Source organism: Bubalus bubalis, chromosome 4, assembly GCF_019923935.1.
Source record: "Bubalus bubalis isolate 160015118507 breed Murrah chromosome 4, NDDB_SH_1, whole genome shotgun sequence".
Lineage (NCBI taxonomy): Eukaryota > Metazoa > Chordata > Mammalia > Artiodactyla > Bovidae > Bubalus > Bubalus bubalis.
Genome location: NC_059160.1, coordinates 94,137,140 through 94,157,800, shown reverse-complemented (window position 1 = coordinate 94,157,800; position 20,661 = coordinate 94,137,140). Strand labels below are relative to the sequence as shown.

Below are 20,661 nucleotides of genomic sequence, written 5' to 3'. Positions count from 1 at the left end.
TTTTAATGTATGGAAGACTTCTGCATGCTTGTCCTAGATGTTCTTACCACTGAAGCATGAATGCCTGAAGTCCCTTCCTGACCATTAACTCTGAAATCAAGTGAAGAAAGGAAGGTCACAATAGTGTAGGTGGTGTAAGAGACAACCACGGCGGGGTTGCAGGGGGGAAATGACGGAGTTGCCCTGTCAACAGCCCGAGTCTCCCTTCCCCTTTGCTTTCTCAGCTTGTCTCAAAAGCTGCCCCACAACAACCAGGACTTTGCTACAGTTTGGCTCCAAGGTCCTTACCTGCAGGCCTCTGAGTAAGCTCTTGAGAAACCCAGACAGGGCGTCAGGACTGTCTCCTTAGAGCATGAAGAAGCATAAGATCAGAGATCTCTCTCCTCCAGCTCCTGGCTGCATCCTGACTCCCAGGAATCTGGAAATAGAAAGAAAGCAACAGGAGACAGATAGACATTACCCCAGGTTCAACCTGTCTGGTCTTTGTTGTCACAGCCCTAATTTTTCATCTGATGTTTCCGAGACTCATCTTTTGTGTCTGTTCAACAGCATTGCCCCCTCCCCAGTCTCTGCTTCTAGTGAATCAAAATTTAACTCCATCTACATAGTTAAAATAGTCTGTGTGAATCACTGCTTTCCTCACATCCTTCCTCAAGAACAATCGTTTACTGAATTCAATTCGGAACACTTAGTGGAGATCTCTGCAACTCCTCATCACCTTTATAGTTGCTCCTCTCAACCATGCAAACCTGAATAAAACCCACGTCAGTGGTTGGATCTAGCCTGGAGCCTGTGTGGAAACACAAGAATGGACAGGATTATATCTGAAAAGTGTAGTGAAATTATGTTGCACGCTATTGCATACCTGTTCTTTCTATGGACATGAATGTCTTGAGTATGCACATGGAGGGGGTCCATGCACGAGTGCACAAATGTAAAGAAATGTGCCTGAAGGTGGTGTGAGCATTTTCTAGAACCCTGTGCTCGAAGCTTCACTCCATAAACCTCTTTTACTGGCAGGAGTCTGAAAGTCAAGAGCTGTGTAATAATTTACATCGGATCGTCCTTCCTCTCGTGCTCCCCTTCTTGACTAGGATGAAAAACTAAAGACTGACGGTGATGTCCCTTTGGAGGAGCCAGGAATGTCATTCATCCTGTCTCTGTCAGTCTACCCCTCTAGAGCTTTTCTTCTCCCTCCACTCCTTCTGTTTTGCTTTAGGACCTCGAGAGGCCAGTCTTTCTGTCTGTCTCCTCTTCTTCCCCAAACCTTGTCCGCTGACTCCTTCTGAAATGTTCTCCTCACTGGGGCAGCCACCTTGGGTCAAGTTGAAGGAGAAGGACTTTTCAGTTGATCCAATCATAAGACTCCCTCCCTTCCTGGCCCTCTGCTCTAATAAAAGTCCTCCACAGGAATCCAAATAGCTCCAGAGGTTTCCTCCTTTTTTCACTCAAAGCTGTTTTAGTGTAACTTTTAAAGATTCCAGGGAAGATAAATCCACACTTCTGTTGTTCCTCAAGAAGAGTATTTCTAACTCTCAAAGCTTTACCTTTTATCCTTTCCACTGTGGTTTTGGCCATGTTCTCTTTAGATTGTTTTATTTTCACTAGATAGAAAGTTCCAGGCGAAGGATAAGGGGTAAGGATGCCAGCAGAGACAGGGAGACCTGGATACGGTGGTACACTCAGTTTGTGCCTTGCAACTTGTTAGTGATATATTTAGGCTCACTGAGAACTGGAAATTCTTTTGTCTGTCCTTTGACTCTTAGTCTCTCCTCTCCAGTTGAATTATCTCTCTAGTATTCATCAACCCCCAAGCAACCACTACCACTCCCAAGCAGAGTGAAATAGACTCCATTGCTTCAATAAGCTATCATAGATGAGAAACCCTTCCTGTGGTTAGATCAACTCTCTCTGAAGCAGCATCAGCTCTAATTCTGTGTAGATGGACCACCTTTGGCATCCGCCTTCTATGTAAAGAAAAAGTACCTCTTTTGATGGATTCTTATTCCATTTTTGCACTTCATCAAAAATCAATTCCACAAAACATGTCTTTATGACTTACGGGTAAAGAAAGATTTCTTAAAACAAGATGTAAATAGAGTAAACCATAATAGAAGAGATGGGTAAATTTGACTACATTAAAAATGTGTTTTCTTTAAAGGCCTTCATCAAAAAAGTGACAAGCCATGAACTAGGACATATTTGTTATTCAATAACTTACAAAGAATTTGTGGACAGAATATATAAAGAATTGATTAAAAAAATCATTTTTTATTGTGGGCAAAAGACATGAATAGGTCATTCACTTAAGTGGAAATCCAAATAGTCAATTAACATCTGAAAAGATGTTCAAACTCTATAGTAATCAATAAAATGCAAATTAAAATTATCCATAGATTGGCAAAATTTAAAAAGGATGACAATACCAAATGTTGGTGAGGATAAGGAGCAAAATTCTTATATACTGCTGGATAGAGTATAATTGGCACAACCACTTTGGAAACAATTTAGTTTTATCTTCTAAAGTTGAACATACATATCAGCCAGCAACTCTATTCATTGTGTGTGTGTGTGTGTGTGTGATCAAAAACATAGATCAAAAAATTTACCATCTTAAACTTAGGTGTGCAGTACAGTAGCATTAACTATATGCACAAAGCACATCTCTAGAACTTTTTCATCTTGCAAAACTGAAACTCTACATACTGAACAATTCTTTCCCACTTCTCCCAGTCCCTGGCAACCACTATTCTACTTTCTGTTGCTAAGAGTTTGACTATTTTAGATATCTCATAAAAGTGGAATCAGGCAGTATTTTTCTCTTTGTTATTGAATTATTCCACTGAACATGATATCTACAAAGTTCATCCATTCTGTAGCATAAGAAAATGTTTCCTTTTTTTTTTTCCAGAGAAGGAAGGATTTATTACCTGCAGCAAGTAGGAACACTTGCTTTCCCAAAGCAGAGTCTCTCCTTTTTATAAAGACTGAGTCATGTTCCATTGTATTTACATTCTACATTTTCTTTATCCATTCATCTGTTGACAAACAACTGGATTATCTCTATTTCTTGGTTGTTATGAATAATGCTGCAAGGAACATGGATGTGCAAATATCTCTGTGAGAACTTGTTTTCAATTCTTTTGGATGAATACCCAGAAGTGGGATTGCTAGATCATGATGGTTCTATTTTTAATTTTTGAACCTCCATATGATTTTATATTTACATTTGGTGGCTGCACATTCCCACCAACAGGGCACAAGTGTTCCAGTTCTCCACATCCTCACCAGCACTTATTTTCTGTTGTTTGCTGTGGTTTGACAGTGGCTTTCCTAATAGGTGTCAGGTGATTATAGTTTTGATTTGCATTTCCCTAATGACTGTAATGCTTAAAATATTTCCATATCCTTGTTGGCTATATGTAAATCTTCTTTGAAGAAATATCTATTAAAGCCCACTGACCATTTTCTAATTAGATTTTTTTATTGTTGAGTTGTTAGCTTCTTATATATTTTATATATTAATCTGTTATTAGATACATCTTTTGCAAATATTTTCTCCCATTCTATAGGTTGCCTTTTCAGTCTGTTTATTGTTTCCTTTGCTGCACAGAAGTTTTTAAGTTTGATGTGGTCCCATTTGTCTCTGTTTGCTTTTGTTGCCTGTGCTTTTGGTGCCATATCCAGAAAACCATTGCCACATCTGGTATCATAAAGCTTTCCTCTGTATTTTCTTCCAGGAGTTTTATAGTTTCAGATCTCATATGCAGGTATCTAATTAAGTTCTAGTTAATTTTGGTATCTGGTGTAAAGTAAGGGTCCAATTTTATTCTTTTGCACATGGATATCCAGCTGTCATGATACCATTTGTTGAAGACATTATTCTTTCTACATTGTGTGGCCTTGGCACCTTTTTCAAAGATTATTTGGCTATATATATATTTGAGGGTTTTTTAGCAGGTTCTCTATTCTATTCATTGGTTATATGTCTGTCTTTATGCCAAAACCATACTGTTTGGATTACTGTAGTTTCTTCTTCTTTTTTAACAAATGAACTTTTATTTAATTATGGGCCATGCTGGATCTTCATTGCGCTGCTTCTCTCGCTGTGGTGTGCAGGCTTAGTTGTCCCACCAGCATATGGGATCTTAGTTCCCTGACTAGGGATTGAACCTACATCTCCTACACTGGAAGATGAATTCTTAACCACTGGACTACCAAGGAAGTCCCTGCAACTTTTTAATATGTTTTGAAATCAGAAAGTGTGAGGCTTCCATTTTTGTTTTTCTTTTTCAAAATTGTTTTGGTTATTCAGGGGTTTTTTGAGATTGCATATGAATTTTAAGTTTCTTTTCCTATTTTTGCAAAAAAGGCCATTGGGATTTTGATAGAGATTGCATTGAATCTGTAGTTCACTTTGGGTAGCATGGACTTTTCAACAATATTAAGTCTTTTAATCTATGAACATGGGACATCTTCTGATTTATTTGTCTTCTTTAATTTCTTTCAGCATTGTTTTAGAGTGTACAAGTCTTTAGTTTCTTGATTAGGTTTCTTGTTTTGCATTTTATTGATAAGACAGTCACTCAGGTGTAACCACAAGAAGAGATAGAGGATATGCTCAGGAAAAATAAAGTTTATTATATTCACCCATGCTAGAAACAGGAGGCACCCCACGTGGGACCACATGGGAAAACACCAGGGTGATCAGGAGGCAGAAGACAGGAGTGAGAGGAAAGTTTAAGCTGTAGAATTTCTTGGGATTTCCATGGAAAAGGCAAGGCTGGGAAAGGTAAGCAACTTAGGGTTGGTTAGTTCGAGTAATTTTGGTGGACTTTGGGCTATAGAGATGATCTCTGGTTGCCTGGTATCTAGTCCTGGAATGATAAGGCAAAGGAATATCTGCACTAGCTAGATGGAGGAGGCAGGACTGCCAAGTGGTTAGTTTGCATACCAAAGGCATGCTTCCAGCTGGGTTTTTTTTACTTTCTCTAAAAATTGGCTAGCCCAGGAAGGGCAGTCTCAACCCAGCCAGAAAGGTCTTTTAAGATGTCAAAACATCATAATATACAGGGAAAAATTAATATATAAAAAGATACATTTATCTATATACATTAAATATATACACATAATACATTTATTCCTAAGTGATTTATTATTTTTGACGTTATTATAAATGGGATTAGGCTTCCCAGGTGGCTCAGTGGTAAAGAATCTGCCTGCAATGCAGGACACCTGGGTTTGATACCTGGGTCAGGAAGACCTCTTGGAGAAGGAAATGGCAACCCATTCCAGTCTTCTTGCCTGGGAAGTCCCATGGACAGAGGAGCCTGGAGGGCTACTTCCATGAGGTCACAAAAGAGTCGGATACAACTTAGCAGCTAAACAACAACAACAAATGGGATTATTTTCTTTGGATTGTTTATTGTTAGAGTATCAAAATGCAAGTGATTTTTGTGTCTTGATTTTGTATCCTGCAACTTTGCTGAATCTGTTTATTACGTACATGGGCATCTGTTTTATTTATTTAAGAGTTTATATGTATTTTTTTTTAATAATTTTATTTATTTACTTTTGGCCATGCTGGGTCTCTGTTGCTGTGTGAGCTTTTGTCTAGTTGTGGAGAGCAGGGGCTAATTTCTAGTTACACTACACAGGCTTCTGGTTGTGGTGGCTTCTCTTGTTGCGGAGCACCGGCTCTAGGGTGCTCGGGCTTCAGTAGCAGTGGCACACAGGCTCAGCCTGTGGCACACAGGCTTTGTTGTTCTGCAGCCTGTGGGATCTTCCTGGATCAGGGATCAAACCATGTCTCCTGCATTGGCAGGCTGCCTCTTTACCACTGAGCCACCAGGGAAGCCCTATTTAGGCTTATATTTGATATACATACTTTTCTATATGTCTGACGTATCTGAAAATTATAAAAATGTTCACTCATTCAACAACTATATTTATCAAATACCTACTATGTGCCAGTCCCTATTCCTAGGGTTGAGACGTAGGAGTGAAAAAAACAGAAAGAAAGAAAAAAAAAAAAGGATTTCAGAATTAGAAGGTGAAAACAGCAAACATTTAAAATAAATCTTTCAGCCAGGAAAACTGTAAGTAAATCTGTGCCAGATTCTGTCGAGTATGACTCACAACAGTCCAGGAAAGAGCACCTAAATCTGCTATCTCAGAATGAGGCAGTGTTTATGACCTCACGATTTGTTCTGGGCGAGAGGTACAGTGGTGTGGACGATCTAAGGAAAGGATTATATACTCACCTAGATCAACATTACAGGGAGAAGGTAGAGGTAGAGTTCATCCTAAATAGTAGTTCATCTAAAACATCAGCTAATCCAAATAATAGAAAAAGAGCAAATGTCATTTGCATTTGTCTTTGGGGTGTGCTACCCTGCAGTTCTAGCCTGTCTACTCATTGCACTTTCTCTTGCACATTTGAAGAAATAGTCTGAACTTCACACAAGCTGCCGGGACTACCCAAGAGAAAACTGCTGCTGGTTCAGTCACTCACTCAACAAATGTTTATTGGTGTCTACTAGATGCCAGTTATTGCTCTGGGCATAGCAGATACAAGACAAGTAAATTTGATCCCTGTCCTGAATTGGTTTAGTTTATAGAGAGGTAGTAGAGGGAAACTGATTTCTCAAAAAACTTTAAAACAACATTATAAACGTTAAGATGAAAATAGGAACAAGGCTTTCCCTAGTGTTTCAATGGCTAAGACTCCAGGCTTCTAATACAAAGGGACCGGATTCTATCCCTGGTCAGGGAACTAGATCCCACACGCTGCAACTAAAAAACCCACATGCCTAATATCTAATATCTGGTGGAGCCAAATATATATAAATAAATAAATAACTTTTTAAAGAGGCAAAACCCTTTTTTAAAAAAAGAAAGTATAAACAAAATGCCAGGAGCATATAGGAGGGACCACCCAACTCTTTAGAGGGGAACACAGCCCTCTCAGAAGTGGTGATATTTAAGCTGCATTGAAGAACAAGTAGAAATTTTCCAGAAGGCGAAGGGCATTTCAGATGGAAGAACCAACATATGAAGACATATGTGGCTTCACAGAGCACAGGACAACAGGCAAGTCAATGTGGCAGCAGCCTCGGGTAAGTGATGGGGAGTTTGACTGATGGGCAGTTAGTGCCACACCCAAGTGCTTGGCCTCTGTCCTATAGGCAATGCAGAGTCAAAGTTTGAGCAGAGGAATGACCCAACTGGATTCATATTTCAGAAAGATAATCCTGGTGGTGGCATGGTGGGGCAGGTGTAGAGGTTTGGGCTGCAGAATGGAAGATGCCTGGTAGAAAGAAGTGTCTCGTGATTGTTGCAATAGTTCAGGATGATGATCGTGGTCTGAGCCAAAACAGAGAAGAGACAGCAGAGAAATGTATTCACAAGATATTTCTGAAATACAATTCAACTGGTCACAAGCCTGGATGATCAACTTGATATGGAAGAGAGGGACTTAAAGATAATTGCAAAGTTTTGGGCTTTAGAGACTGAGTAGACAGTGACTCCATAAACTGAGAAAAAAAAAACAACAACAGAGAAGGAAGCTTTGGAAAGGTGATGGGTTGAAGAGTGAAAGGGGATTGGCATTTTAGGGGAAAGAGATTCAAGGATAGATTTATTTGGGGTGAGGAAAATGAAAACATGGATCAAGGACAGGTGAAAGAGGAAGGAATGGGTTGAGAACAGAAGTGGAGAAGTTCATCTGAAAGCAGTAAGGCCACATCTGATCAAACCCAGGTCTCCCGCATTGCAGGCAGACGCTTTAACCTCTGAGCCACCAGGAAAGCCCCTAATTAACACAAGAAACTTGGAAAGGCTATTGGTTATAATAAAATTTAGAGACCAAGGGGATGGAAGTTGTGAGTGTTAGCATTAGCTGGTTTTAATGGAGGGGCAGTAGGAGGAAAGATCATCTATCAAAGGTGAATAAGCGCTGTGAGCTGTGAGCATACACTATTATATGTACTCTCCCAACTATATGTATTAATAAAATCATAATACTAAGCCCACAGTTACAATCTACAGCTTAAGAGCTTGCTATTTTCATAGATGTTCTTCTTACTAGTCCTTTGTTCTCTTAGAGCTTCTTTCTTCCCTATAGACATGATACTCAAAGTTTGTTGACATCAGAACAACTTCAGTTAGCAAATCAATGTGATTTCTTCACTTTTTAAATGGTTAAATATAAAATTGGAACCACTGAGAACTGACTTCTGCACAAACTTCTTTTTTTAACTTAAGCTTCCTGATATGGCTCTTCTACTTTGGGCAATTTGATAAATGTTTAGCAGGCTGCTTAAACATTTGAATTGTATGGGAATTCCCGAAGTGTAAATTCCAGAGGAACTACCTAGTCCTCTTCACTACCCATTGAGAACTTGTGTCCCAGGCACTGTACTAGATGCTAGAAATTAAGAACCAAAGAGACACAGCCTTTGCCCCTGGGCAGCTGACAACTATGGGAAGCAGCTGTGCTCTGGAGTGTAGAAGGCAAGGTGTTTGTTTATTTCACTGTTACCACTGTTTATTTGACAATAATTGATTTGGTCTATAAGTTTAAGACAAACATATTGATACATTTGCTTTTCTTCAGAAATCATACTTATAAAAATTACATAAAGTCTGTCCCAAACCTCCTAAGAAATGTTCATTAATTAAAAATAAGTCTGATTAAGATGCTGTGCCAGGATACAAGAGTGAACTAAGGTGGTGTACAATGTTTTTTAAAAAAAAACAATTAAAAAAACCCCTCAAAACGGCAATCTCACCTTGTTTGAACAATGTATTTTGAAAGGGTTAAATTTCAGGCATTCAGTTCAGTTCAGTTCAGTTCAGTCACTCAGTCGTGTCTGACTCTTTGCAATCCCATGAATTGCAGCACGCCAGGCCTCCCTGTCCATCACCAACTCCTGGAGTTCACCCAAACTCATGTCCATCGAGTTGGTGATGCCATCCAGCCATCTCATCCTCTGTCAGCCCCATCTCCTCCTGCCCAAAGATTGACAACCATAAGGGATACTATTTATAAAATAAACACAGCTCTAGAGGTTACTTTTAAAAAGACAGCACTTTGGGTATCTGAAGACAAGGAGGGCGCGATGATCTGTGTTTCTCTGGGACGCAGGCGCAGGTCCGCAGGTCCCGTGGGAGGCACCAGGCCATTGTTTCTCAGAAAAAGGGGAGAGTAGATGCCCTTTATCATCTGTTTCTTTTGTTTCCAGTAAGCAGTAAATGCCTAACGTAATTAAGAAAAAAAAATTAAATCTGGGAACTTCCCTGGTGGTCCAGGTAAGATGTTGTGCTTCCATTGCTGGGCGGCAGGTTTGATTTCTGGTTGTGGAACTGAGATCTCACATGCCATGCAGTGTGACCAAAAAAATAGAAAAAAAATTGTTTTAATTGTTAAAAGAATTAAATCTGAAGGAAGGCAGCCCTCCAAGAAGATGTAGAAATTTAAATCTTTCCTTAAAATAGGATGTGCTGCCCCATGACACAGGAACACTTCGTGCATTGCCACGGTCTTTTTGAGTATTGCCAAATACTCAGCTTCCAACTCCTGTTTCATCTTTGTGAATCCTTCCTTTGTCATAGACCCTTTTCCAAGTTTCTGTAGTTCTTCACTTGAAGCATCACAATCAGGTCTCAGCAGTGCTGGATGGATAATGTAACCTGCATAGTCTTCATTTTCAACGAAGGAATCATTAAGCCAGGTAAATTTCTCATGCTGTCCAACAACAGAAAACTCATTTTATTTAAAATTTGGCAATGAACTCTGTGTGAACAATGAATTTTACTTTATCTCTCTCACTAAGAGAATCAGATATGTCCACCCATAATGCAGCATCACTTTGAAAATCTCCATTTATTACTTTAGGTCCAAGATCCTTCCTGAGAGGAAGTTGGGGCTGTTGTCCAGATCTTCCATCATGGCTGCTCTGAGGCAGGAGGGGCAATATGTTATACACAATGACAATATGTTATACACAATATGTTATACACAATGTTTATACACAATGAGATGTAGGGAAATTGTGCTCTGTTTGCTGCAGTATGGGGGCTCCTTTTTTGTGTGTTGCCTTTTTTTGCAGCACATGGAATTTCTCTAATTGTGGCACATGTGGGCTTAGTTGCCCCATGGCATGTGGGATCTTAGTTACCCAACCCACGATTTGAATCTTCATCCCCTGCATTGGAAGGTAGGTTCTTAACCACTGGACCACAGGGAAGTCCCTGGTGCTCTGTTTTATACTATACTTTTAATGAGGCATTACTTCTGTGTATAGATAAATTTTGACATGAGTATACAGGAGAAAAGGAAAGATATAAGCATCTGAATGCAGAGTTCCAAAGAATAGCAAGAAGAGATAAGAAAGCCTTCCTCAGCGATCAATGCAAAGAAATAGAGGAAAACAACAGAATGGGAAAGACTAGAGATCTCCTCAAGAAAATTAGAGATACCAAGGGAACATTTCATGCAAAGATGGGCTCGATAAAGGACAGAAATGGTATGGACCTAAGAGAAGCAGAAGATATTAAGAAGAGGTGGCCAGAATACACAGAAGAACTGTACAAAAAAGAGCTTCACGACCCAGATAATCACGATGGTGTGATCACTCACCTAGAGCCAGACATCCTGGAATGTGAAGTCAAGTGGGCCTTAGAAAGCATCACTATGAACAAAGCTAGTGGAGGTGATGGAATTCCAGTTGAGCTATTTCAAATCCTGAAAGATGATGCTGTGAAAGTGCTGCACTCAACTTGCCAGCAAATTTGGAAAACTCAGCAGTGGCCACAGGACTGGAAAAGGTCAGTTTTCATTCCAATCCCAAAGAAAGGCAATGCCAAAGAATGCTCAAACTACCACACAATTGCACTCATCTCACATGCTAGTAAAGTAATGCTCAAAATTCTCCAAGCCAGGCTTCAGCAACACATGAACCATGAATTTCCAGATGTTCAAGCTGGTTTTGGAAAAGGCAGAGGAACCAGAGATCAAATTGCCAACATCCGCTGGATCATCAAAAAAGCAAGAGAGTTCCAGAAAAACATCTATTTCTGCTTTATTGACTATGCCAAAGCCTTTGACTGTGTGGATCACAATAAACCATGGAAAATTCTGAAAGAGATGGGAATACCAGACCACCTGACCTGCCTCTTGAGAAACCTATATGCAGGTCAGGAAGCAACAATTAGAACTGGACATGGAACAACAGACTGGTTCCAAATAGGAAAAGGAGTACATCAAGGCTGTATATTGTCACCCTGCTATTTAACTTACATGCAGAGTACATCATGAGGAATGCTGGACTGGAAGAAACACAAGCTGCAATCAAGATTGCTGGGAGAAGTATCAATAACCTCAGATATGCAGATGACACCACCCTTATGGCAGAAAGTGAAGAGGAACTAAAGAGCCTCTTGATGAAAGTGAAAGAAGAGAGTGAAAAAGTTGGCTTAAAGCTCAACATTCAGAAAACGAAGATCATGGCATCCGGTCCCATCACTTCATGGGAAATAGATGGGGAAACAGTGTCAGACTTTATTTTTGGGGGCTCCAAAATCACTGCAGATGGTGATTGCAGCCATGAAATTAAAAGACGCTTACTCTTTGGAAGGAAAGTTATGACCAACCTAGATAGCATATTGAAAAGCAGAGACATTACTTGGTCAACAAAGGTCCATCTAGTCAAGGCTATGGTTTTTCCAGTGGTCATGTATGGATGCGAGAGTTGGACTGTGAAGAAAGCTGAGCGCCGAAGAGTTGATGCTTTTGAACTGTGGTGTTGGAGAAGACTCTTGAGAGTCCCCTGGACTGCAAGGAGATCCAACCAGTCCATTCTAAAGGAGTTCAGCCCTGGGTGTTCTTTGGAAGGAATGATGCTAAAGCTGAAACTCCAGTACTTTGGCCACCTCATGCGAAGAGTTGACTCATTGGAAAAGACTCTGATGCTGGGAGGGATTGGGGGCAGGAGGAGAAGGGGACGACAGAGGATGAGATGGCTGATGGCATCACTGACTTGATGGACATGAGTCTGAGTGAACTCCGGGAGTTGGTGATGGACAGGGAGGCCTGGCGTGCTGTGATTCATGGGGTCGCAAAGAGTCGGACACGACTGAGCGACTGAACTGAACTGATACATTTGTAATTTCATGCCATGCAGCCATGAAATTAAAAGATGCATGTTCTTTGGAAGGAAAACTGACAAACCTAGACAGCGTTTTAAAAAGCAGAGATGTCACTTTGCCAACGAAAGTCTATATTGGTTTTTTCAATAGTTATGTACAGATGTGAAAGTTGTACCTTAAAATAGACTGACCGCCAAAGAATAGAAGCCTTCAAGTTGTGGTGTTGAAGAAGTCTTTGAAACTCCCTTGGACTGCAAGGAGATCAAACTAGTCAGTCCTAAAGGAAATCAACCCTGAATATTCATTGGAAGAACTGATGCTGAAGCTGAAGTTCCAATACTTTGGCCTCCTGATGCAAAGAGCCAACTCACTGGAAAAGACTGGTGCTGAGAAAGATTGAGGGCAGGAGGAGAAGGGGGCAACAAAGGATGAGATGGTTAGCATCACCAGCTCAACAGACATGAATTTGAGCAAACTCCAGGAGATCATGGAGGGCAGAGGAGTCTGACGTGCTACAGTCTATGGGGTCCCAAAGAGTCAGACACAACTTAGTGACTGAATGACATAACATAAAATACATTTGTAGAATCAGCATCAGAATCAAGATAAACATATTTGTCCCCCTCAGAAGATTCTTCTTGCCCCTTTGCCATCTACCCCTCTAGCCTCAGCCCTTCTAGCCAACCGTTGACCTAACTTCTGTCACTGTAGAATAGCTTCCTTTTTCTAGAGTTCTACATAAATAGAATCATAAATATGTTCTTATTATTACCTGGCAACAGTCATTTTTTGACTGACTAATGAAAGGAAATGTGGATGATTTCTTTTTTAAAAATTTAAAATTTTTATTTAGTTATCTACTTTTGGCTGTGGTAGGTCTTAGTTGCTGTGTGGACTTTTCTCTAATTGTGGCAAGCAGGGCCTACTCTCTACTTGCGGTGTGCAAGCTTCTCATTGAGATGGTTTCTCTTGTTTTGGCACATGGTCTCTAGAGCATAGGCTCAATAGTTGTGGGGCACGGGCTTGTTTACTCCACGGCCTGTGGGATCTTCCTAGATCAGGGAGAGAACCTGTGTCTCTACATTTTTTGCCACTGAGCCATCAGGGAAGACCTGGATAATTTCCTAAAGAGGATGCATATCTACTTTAAATTATAAGAGGAAATATTTAAAAATTAAATTAATACTCACGATCATGTGAATTTATTGATCAAGTTCTTCTGGAATTTGTGTGGGAAACTTAAATGCACATAGATTTGGCCATTTACAAATAGGAATACTCCTTTGAGTGTGATACAGTAGAAAATGAATTGATTTGGGAGCCAGAATTATATCTACATTTAGGTTCCATCATCCCTAGAAAAGTGAGTCTGAATAAATCATTTAACCTCTCTGAGTTTCAGTTGTTTAACCCATAAAATGGGAATAATAAGGACCTCTTTACTGGGTGACTAGGAAGATTCAATTAGACTTGGATATGGAAGTTGTCTCACATTCAAATATTAGCTTCTCTTCCCTTAACAGTGATTCTTATTTCTATGAGAATATTACTTCAGAAGCATAAAGAAAGTCATCTAAAAATTACTCAACATAAAAATAGCCACTTAATAGCTTTATGAGAACATATCTGGTGTGTAGAGCTATGTTAATCTATGTAATCCTTTTTTACAGTAGCTGGTTAACCTTCCTAATTCTGCTTTGTCCTAAATGACATGAAAAAGAGTTTGGTATTAGTATTCCCTGACTTCTCATTGATTAGGGATGGGAGGAGATAGCCAAGAGGCAGACCAGGGAGACCATCAGAAAAAGACCATGGGTAAACTCCAAAATGGATAACCCCCACAGAGAAAAGACTGAGACCATGATGGTGGCTACAATGAACCAAGTGCTGCTACATGTGAAGCTTTGTGCTAAGGCTTTACCTTAATTTAACGCTCATAACAAACATTTGAGTTAAGAACTATTATTGGGCCCATTCTACAGATGAATAAATCAAGGCTTAGAGAAGTTTAGTAACTAATTCATTCAAACAGATGAAAGTGACAAAGGATTCAAACCTAAGTCTCTGCCTTCAAAGCTCAGATTACTTCTTCTAGAGAAACACAGATGAATCCCAGGCTTGAAACATGTCCCTAATTTGCAAACACCCAATTCTTTTGTGGTAGGCCTTGGAGAAGTTTTACTCTCTTAGAAAGAGAGGAAAGGAAACTACTATAAAACTGTATCCTGGATTTTAGGAAAGTGACCATCCACAGTGACTTGAGAGGAATTCAGTCACTTCTTGATCATCTTTCTGTACCATTTTTTCCCATGTGTCACCCATTTTAGGCCTTCCTCAGTCCCCTCCCCAACATCACCCCCTAATACATGCCCTTGAGTTCCCTTACGGTTGGAAAAGTCCTCCTGTTGTTGAACCTCAACCATCCCATTGAAGTGGAGTCCCTCCAGTCCTGGCTAACACCCATTTCCCTCCAGGGCTATTTGTCGAGGAGGGGGTGAGTATGGACTTAATGACATGCTTTCCTTAACAATCCTCCAAACCTATCATCTAGGATAGGGTTTATAAGCATTCATCAACAGCATCGCAGCAAAGTAGGTTAGTAGGATGAGCCCACTACCTGTTCAGGAATCTGGAAGGCTAAGAAATTTGTACTAAGACTCAGGGATTTTAACCTCAGTTTGTCCTGTACCACATGGCTTTCAGTAGGTTATAAGCTGCTCTGGTCATCCATCTTTTCCCTGCCTTCCTTTCACCCCCACCGCCATCATCCCTGTTGGCAGGGTGAAGGCTGCGTTTTGCCTTACTTCCCACGGAACTAATTAAAGTCTACAAAGTACTTTGAGAATATTCAGTGTGGAGTTCTTGCCAAGACAGAATTATAGGTGGGAAAGGCAAGGAATAGGAATAGACTAAACTGGAAGAGTTGAGTTGTTCTAAGAAAGGCTCTGAAAAGCCTCTTTCCACGGTGAATCTTAAGGCTCATCCTTCCTTGCTCAGCCATCGCAGGGAAGATTCACTTCTTTTCCCCTTTCACAAGCTCAGACATAAAGCCAACTGGGACCTGAGTTGTGCTGTTGAGTCTGCCCTTTCCTCTCAAAATCACACACAGACCCTTTCGGACAATATTTGTCTCACGAAAAAGAAATGGTTGGATTATGTATTAGTCTGGAGCGAGGTCCTCAGATGCAGGGTGTTGATTCTGGGCTTTACACTGGGCTTTACACTGTGGTTGGTTCATCTTTGTGTTTGAACTTGTGTACAGCCTTGACATGGGCACCTCTGGTTGAGGAGACTCTTCTGAGGAGTCAGATCCTGTTCAGGGGGAGTTTACCTATGAAGGTAAACTCAATAAAAGTTTACCTTTTACACAAAAGCAACTTGAGAACAATTACAAAGCAACACATGAATATGGGCAAAATAAAATTGCACAATGGATGTTGTGGGTTCTGCTTTGCTTGGTAGGTTTAGGAATATGCCCATTTGAAAGCGGAGAACTTTTGGCTTTAATACTTGTCACTCATGTTACAAACACCTCAGTCCTTGGGGTCTTTTAAATATGTCCTGCTTTTAAGCAGGTCTGCAGTACTTTGGGTATCTTTCTCATTCTTTTCTCACTGTCTTATGAAACATTTTCTGGCTCCATTTCCCTCACTCCCATGTCTGGAATAGCAGAGGCTTTCTACTGTCTAAATCAACCTGTTCCTTGTGGGACATGTCATGGAACCAGCCAATAAGCTGCCAGCTGAAGGGGAATGGCACTGTTAAATATTCTGTTGTACGAGTCTCGAAGTACAAATGCTGATGTTGTGGAGTAAGGAGGATGAAGGTTGGGAAAGGTTATCTACCCCTCATACATTCTCAGAGGTTAAGCTCCACCCCCATCGAACCAAGGCCTTTCACCTTTTTAGAAAGGGCTCTTTGTTGTCTCTGAACTGAGGAGACTCTTGAGACTCCCTTGGGCTGAAAGGAGACCAGTCAATCCTAAAGGAAATCAACACTGAATATTCATTACAGGAACTGATGCTGAGGCTGAAGCTCCAATCCTCTGACCACCGATGCAAAGAGCTGACTCATGGGAAAAGACCCTGTGCTGGGAAAGATTGAAGGCAGAAGGAGAAGGGGATGACAGAGAACTAGATGGTTGGATAGCATCACTGACTCAATGGACATGCGCTTGAGCAAGCTCTGGGAGATGGTGAAGGACAGGGAAGCCTGGTGTGCTGCAGTCCATGGGGTCGCAGAGTCGGACACAACTGAGAGACTGAACAACAACAATTCTATCATCTCAGCTGTCCACGTTTCTGGTAACCAACGAGATGCCGACAGTCGAAAGAGATTTCTGATACAGATGGAAAGGTGTTCCTTGAGGGGTCTGATCCAGCAGGAAGCGTTTCTCTAGGAGGAGTGGCTATCAGGAGGGGTTTGTTTTGTTCTACTCACCAAATGATCGGAGAAGGCGATGGCACCCCACTCCAGTACTCTTGCCTGGAAAATCCCATGGACGGAGGAGCCTGGAAGGCTGCAGTCCATGGGGTTGCTGAGGGTCGGACACGACTGAGCGACTTCACTTTCACTTTTCACTTTCATGCATTGGAGAAGGAAATGGCAACCCACTCCAGTGTTTTTGCCTGGAGAATCCCAGGGATGGGGGAGCCTGGTGGGCTGCCGTCTCTGGGGTCGCACAGAGTTGGACACGACTGAAGCGACTTAGCAGCAGCAGCAGCAGCACCAAATGATAGAGCAAGGAGATGGCCAAGCCCAAGGATGCAGGGTAACAGGAAAAAGCTGGGCCGAGACAAAACACCTGCCGCAAATGGTTCCAAAATGTTAACAGAGATAATGGCAAAATGAACAGACAGTAAGTGGGAAATGATCAACTCGTGCCAAAATTATATTCTCATTGGAAGAAGAAATAAGAAGAAAGGAAACTCTAGTTTGGGGAAGAGAAGGACGTTACGGAGGTGACCCCTAGCTCCAGGATCACCCTGCAACTGTGCTTTCACGCCAGGAGGTTGTCTTTTCTGACTTGCAAAGTACATGACTACAGTCCTTGAAGAGACGGTTCTCTTCAGTGTGGGTTCAGCCAAGTCAAGCAGGCCCAATTTTCTCTGCCAGCCCCACTCTGCTCTGCGGGTTTTTTCTCTTCTTCTTTACCACCTGCTCCGTGCACCTATGTTCCTCATCTCCTTTTTTCTTCAAACTACATAGAAGGCTTTTTGGACTCCATTGGATACATTTAAGGAATATGGATGAATTATATCTTAATACTGAGCAAGCTTCTCTGACATAGATCAAAATAATACATTTCATGAACTTGAAATGGCAGAAGGGCCAATCATAATTTTTTGATATCTGGCCTAAAATCTCCTGTGGTTTTAGGCCACATATCAATTATTCAATAATATCAAAGAATGCAAAATAATATTAAAGAATACCTGGCCCTGCCCAGAGGATCTTACAGTTTAGTGGAGAAACGAAACACAAAGACACGAGAGCTATCAAACAGCTCACACAAATCTAGGAAAATTACACAGCACATTTTGGAAAAGGGAGAATCGAAGCTAGATTTCCTTCTATTCCTCTTAACAACCATTTCTGAGCTCACTGTCAGCCAGGCACAGTGCTGGCAGGTACTTTAATAATACTCACAAACCTTTGTGGTGGGAATTGTTACCATCATTTCAGAGATGAGACTAGGAAACTTACCCTACAAAGCAGGAGAGTGGGTTCAAACACAGACCTATGTGACTCAAAACTCGTGCCTTTAATCATCACCTCATACTGCCTCCTTCTGCAGAAGAACTTTCTACCTGGAGAGAATCTGAAACTCCTTCTTTGCTTGAGAGGGGGATGTACACTCAGAGGCTGTGAAACTAGTGGAATGACTTCATGAACTTTTATCCTTGCCCGATTGGCTCCCCCAGCTCAAATCCATGGGCCAAAGGGAAAAAAGCAAATGCAAAACACTGCAAGCTCAAGAGATGCTAAGAATGCACATCTAGGAACCTTGGGCTGAAAGGTGCTTTGAAGGATCATTCTGCTTTCCCGTAGAAGGCTCTTTCTGCTCAGTCGCTCAGTCGTGTGCAACTCTTTGCAGCCCCAGGGACTGTAGCCCCCCAGGTTCCTCTGTCCATGGAATTTTCTAGGAATGAATGCTGGAGTGGGTTGCCATGCCCTCCTCCAGGGAATCTTCCTGACCCAGGGATCGAACCCACGTCCCTTGCATCTCCTGCATTGGCAGATGGATTCTCTACCATTAGCATCACCTGGGAAGCCCCAGAAGGCTCTTTAGACTCAGTGGAATTCACTTTGGGAAAGTAGAAGACCAATATCTTAGTATAGAGCAAACTCCCTTGCAGTAGAAGATTACATAAAGCACTTCATGAGCCTCTAGATTGGTTATTCCTCAATACAGCTTTTGTTGTTTCACTAGACTCAGTGAAATTAGTAAAAAGGGATATTTGGGGGATCGCTCCTTTGACTTTCCAACATAGCAGTTTTCCCTATGTCTAGCCTCAATCCTTGCTGCTGTGAAATAAGCCTGAGAGTTTTACTGCAGCTAGGAAACATGCCACATACAAAGCTATATAAAGTTATATACAATATAAAGCTGTATACAATGGTCATTGTCCTCCAATAACTTATGCCATTGTATATAAGTAATTACAATACAAGCAGTATTCAACATGAGAGGAGTATGAAAAGAGACTATAGTTCTTAGGACCAAGATCCCCATCAGTCAACGATATTTACACAAATGCTAATGGATCCACAGTCTATGTAAGGAAGTTGAGTAAGAATACTCAGGTCCTATGCTCAATTTGGGCTACCAGCCCACCCTTTCCCAGTGCCCATGGACCATTTACTGGGCACTGATGCTTGCAAGCTCTGGGAATGCAGAGATGACTGTGAGGTGATCCTGAGAGCTCTCACACACCTGGGGATCCATGTCCATCCAACACATCCAACTTTAGCATGGAGTTTAATTAGGGAGTGTTGCAGGGAGCACAGGGCTTAATGCTCAGGGTGCCGAGTCAACAGTTTCTCACCCCACTTCCTCAGAGAGTGGGGGAGTTGTAGGAAACCACATGAGTTTCACTAATCCCCCATCAATAGCACCCACTGCATTACTGGCCTCATTATTTCTTAATGGGACTTGGTTGATTACAGAGTGCATAATTACAGTGACAGACTCCTCTTGGTTGATGGGGGATGTGGGGACTGGGGCAAGAAAATAAGAGTGAGAAGGTATGGAGGGACTATGGGTGCAGGCAACCCTGCCCTACCCCCACAGTCCAGGGCAGAAGCTAAGGTGAGGAAATCTCTGATCAGAAATATTGACTCTCCCACCACTGCCTTCCCCTCAATTAATAAAACCTCCAGAAATAAGCAGGGAAGTCAACTTCCTGTGATAGCTGTTTTCCTGGTATAACTTCCTTCTTTAGGCTTTTAAAATTTCTGGTAGAGTGGTGGTGGTGGTTTAGTTGCTAAGTCGTGTCTGACTCTTGCGACCCTATGGACTGTAGCCTGCTAGGCTCCTCTGTCCATGGGATTTTTCCAGGCAAGAATACTGGAGTGGGTTGCCATTTTCTTCTCCAGGGGATCTTCTAGACCCAGGAATCAAACTCAAGTCTCCTGCATTGCTGGCGGATTCTTTACTGACTGAGCTACGAGAGAAGGTAATTAGAGAGACACAGCAATATCATGTCACTATGCTATGCTATGCTAAGTCACTTCAGTCGTGTCTGACTCTGTGCGACCCCATAGATGGCAGCCCACCAGGCTCCCCTGTCCCTGGGATTCTCCAGGCAAGAACACTGGAATGGGCTGCCATTTCCTTCTCCAATGCATGAAAGTGAAAAGTGAAAGGGAAGTCACTCAGTCGTGTCCAACTCTTAGCGACCCCATGGATTGCAGCCTAATAGGCTCCTCCGTCCATGGGATTTTCCAAGCAAGAGTACTGGAGTGGGGTGCCATTGCCTTCTCCATATCATGTCACTATTGAACCACAAATATAATTCTTGGCACACAGTAAGTACCTAAAAGATATTTGTTGAATAAATGAAAGATTACTGAGAGAGACAAAAGAGGGAAAGGCAGACAGAGAGCTAGCTGATGATACATCTATGCTGGGCTACTTGAATCAAAGCACTGCTCCCCATCCACTGAAATCAGTTGGCAACACCAAAAGGCACTTTTAGCATTATACACGTGCATCTCGTGATCAAAAGAGAAGGAAGAAGAAGGGAGAGAGCTTTTTCTATGTGAGTAGATAGGTGCAGCTGTCCCAGAAAGGCTGAGGTGATAAAACAAGAGAATAGGCAAGGCAATGTCAGAAACACTGAGGGAAAACGTGTGGAGCAGAACAGGCTTTTCAGGCCTTAAAGGTTTGGGGCTGATCCAGAGTCACATTTTCAAGTAATATGATTTGGTTCTTTTGTGGCCTTGAACTGACCTCACATTATAACCCCTGCCGTATCACCATAGCTATCCCAAGTACTCAGTAAATAT

General features: G+C 41.6%; 1 pseudogene; it reads right to left on the bottom strand.

The window, feature by feature from the left end:
- Nucleotides 1–368: 368 nt before the first annotated feature.
- Nucleotides 369–9,952, bottom strand: LOC102389140 (annotated as a pseudogene).
- Between the last annotated feature and the right edge of the window lie 10,709 nt (nucleotides 9,953–20,661).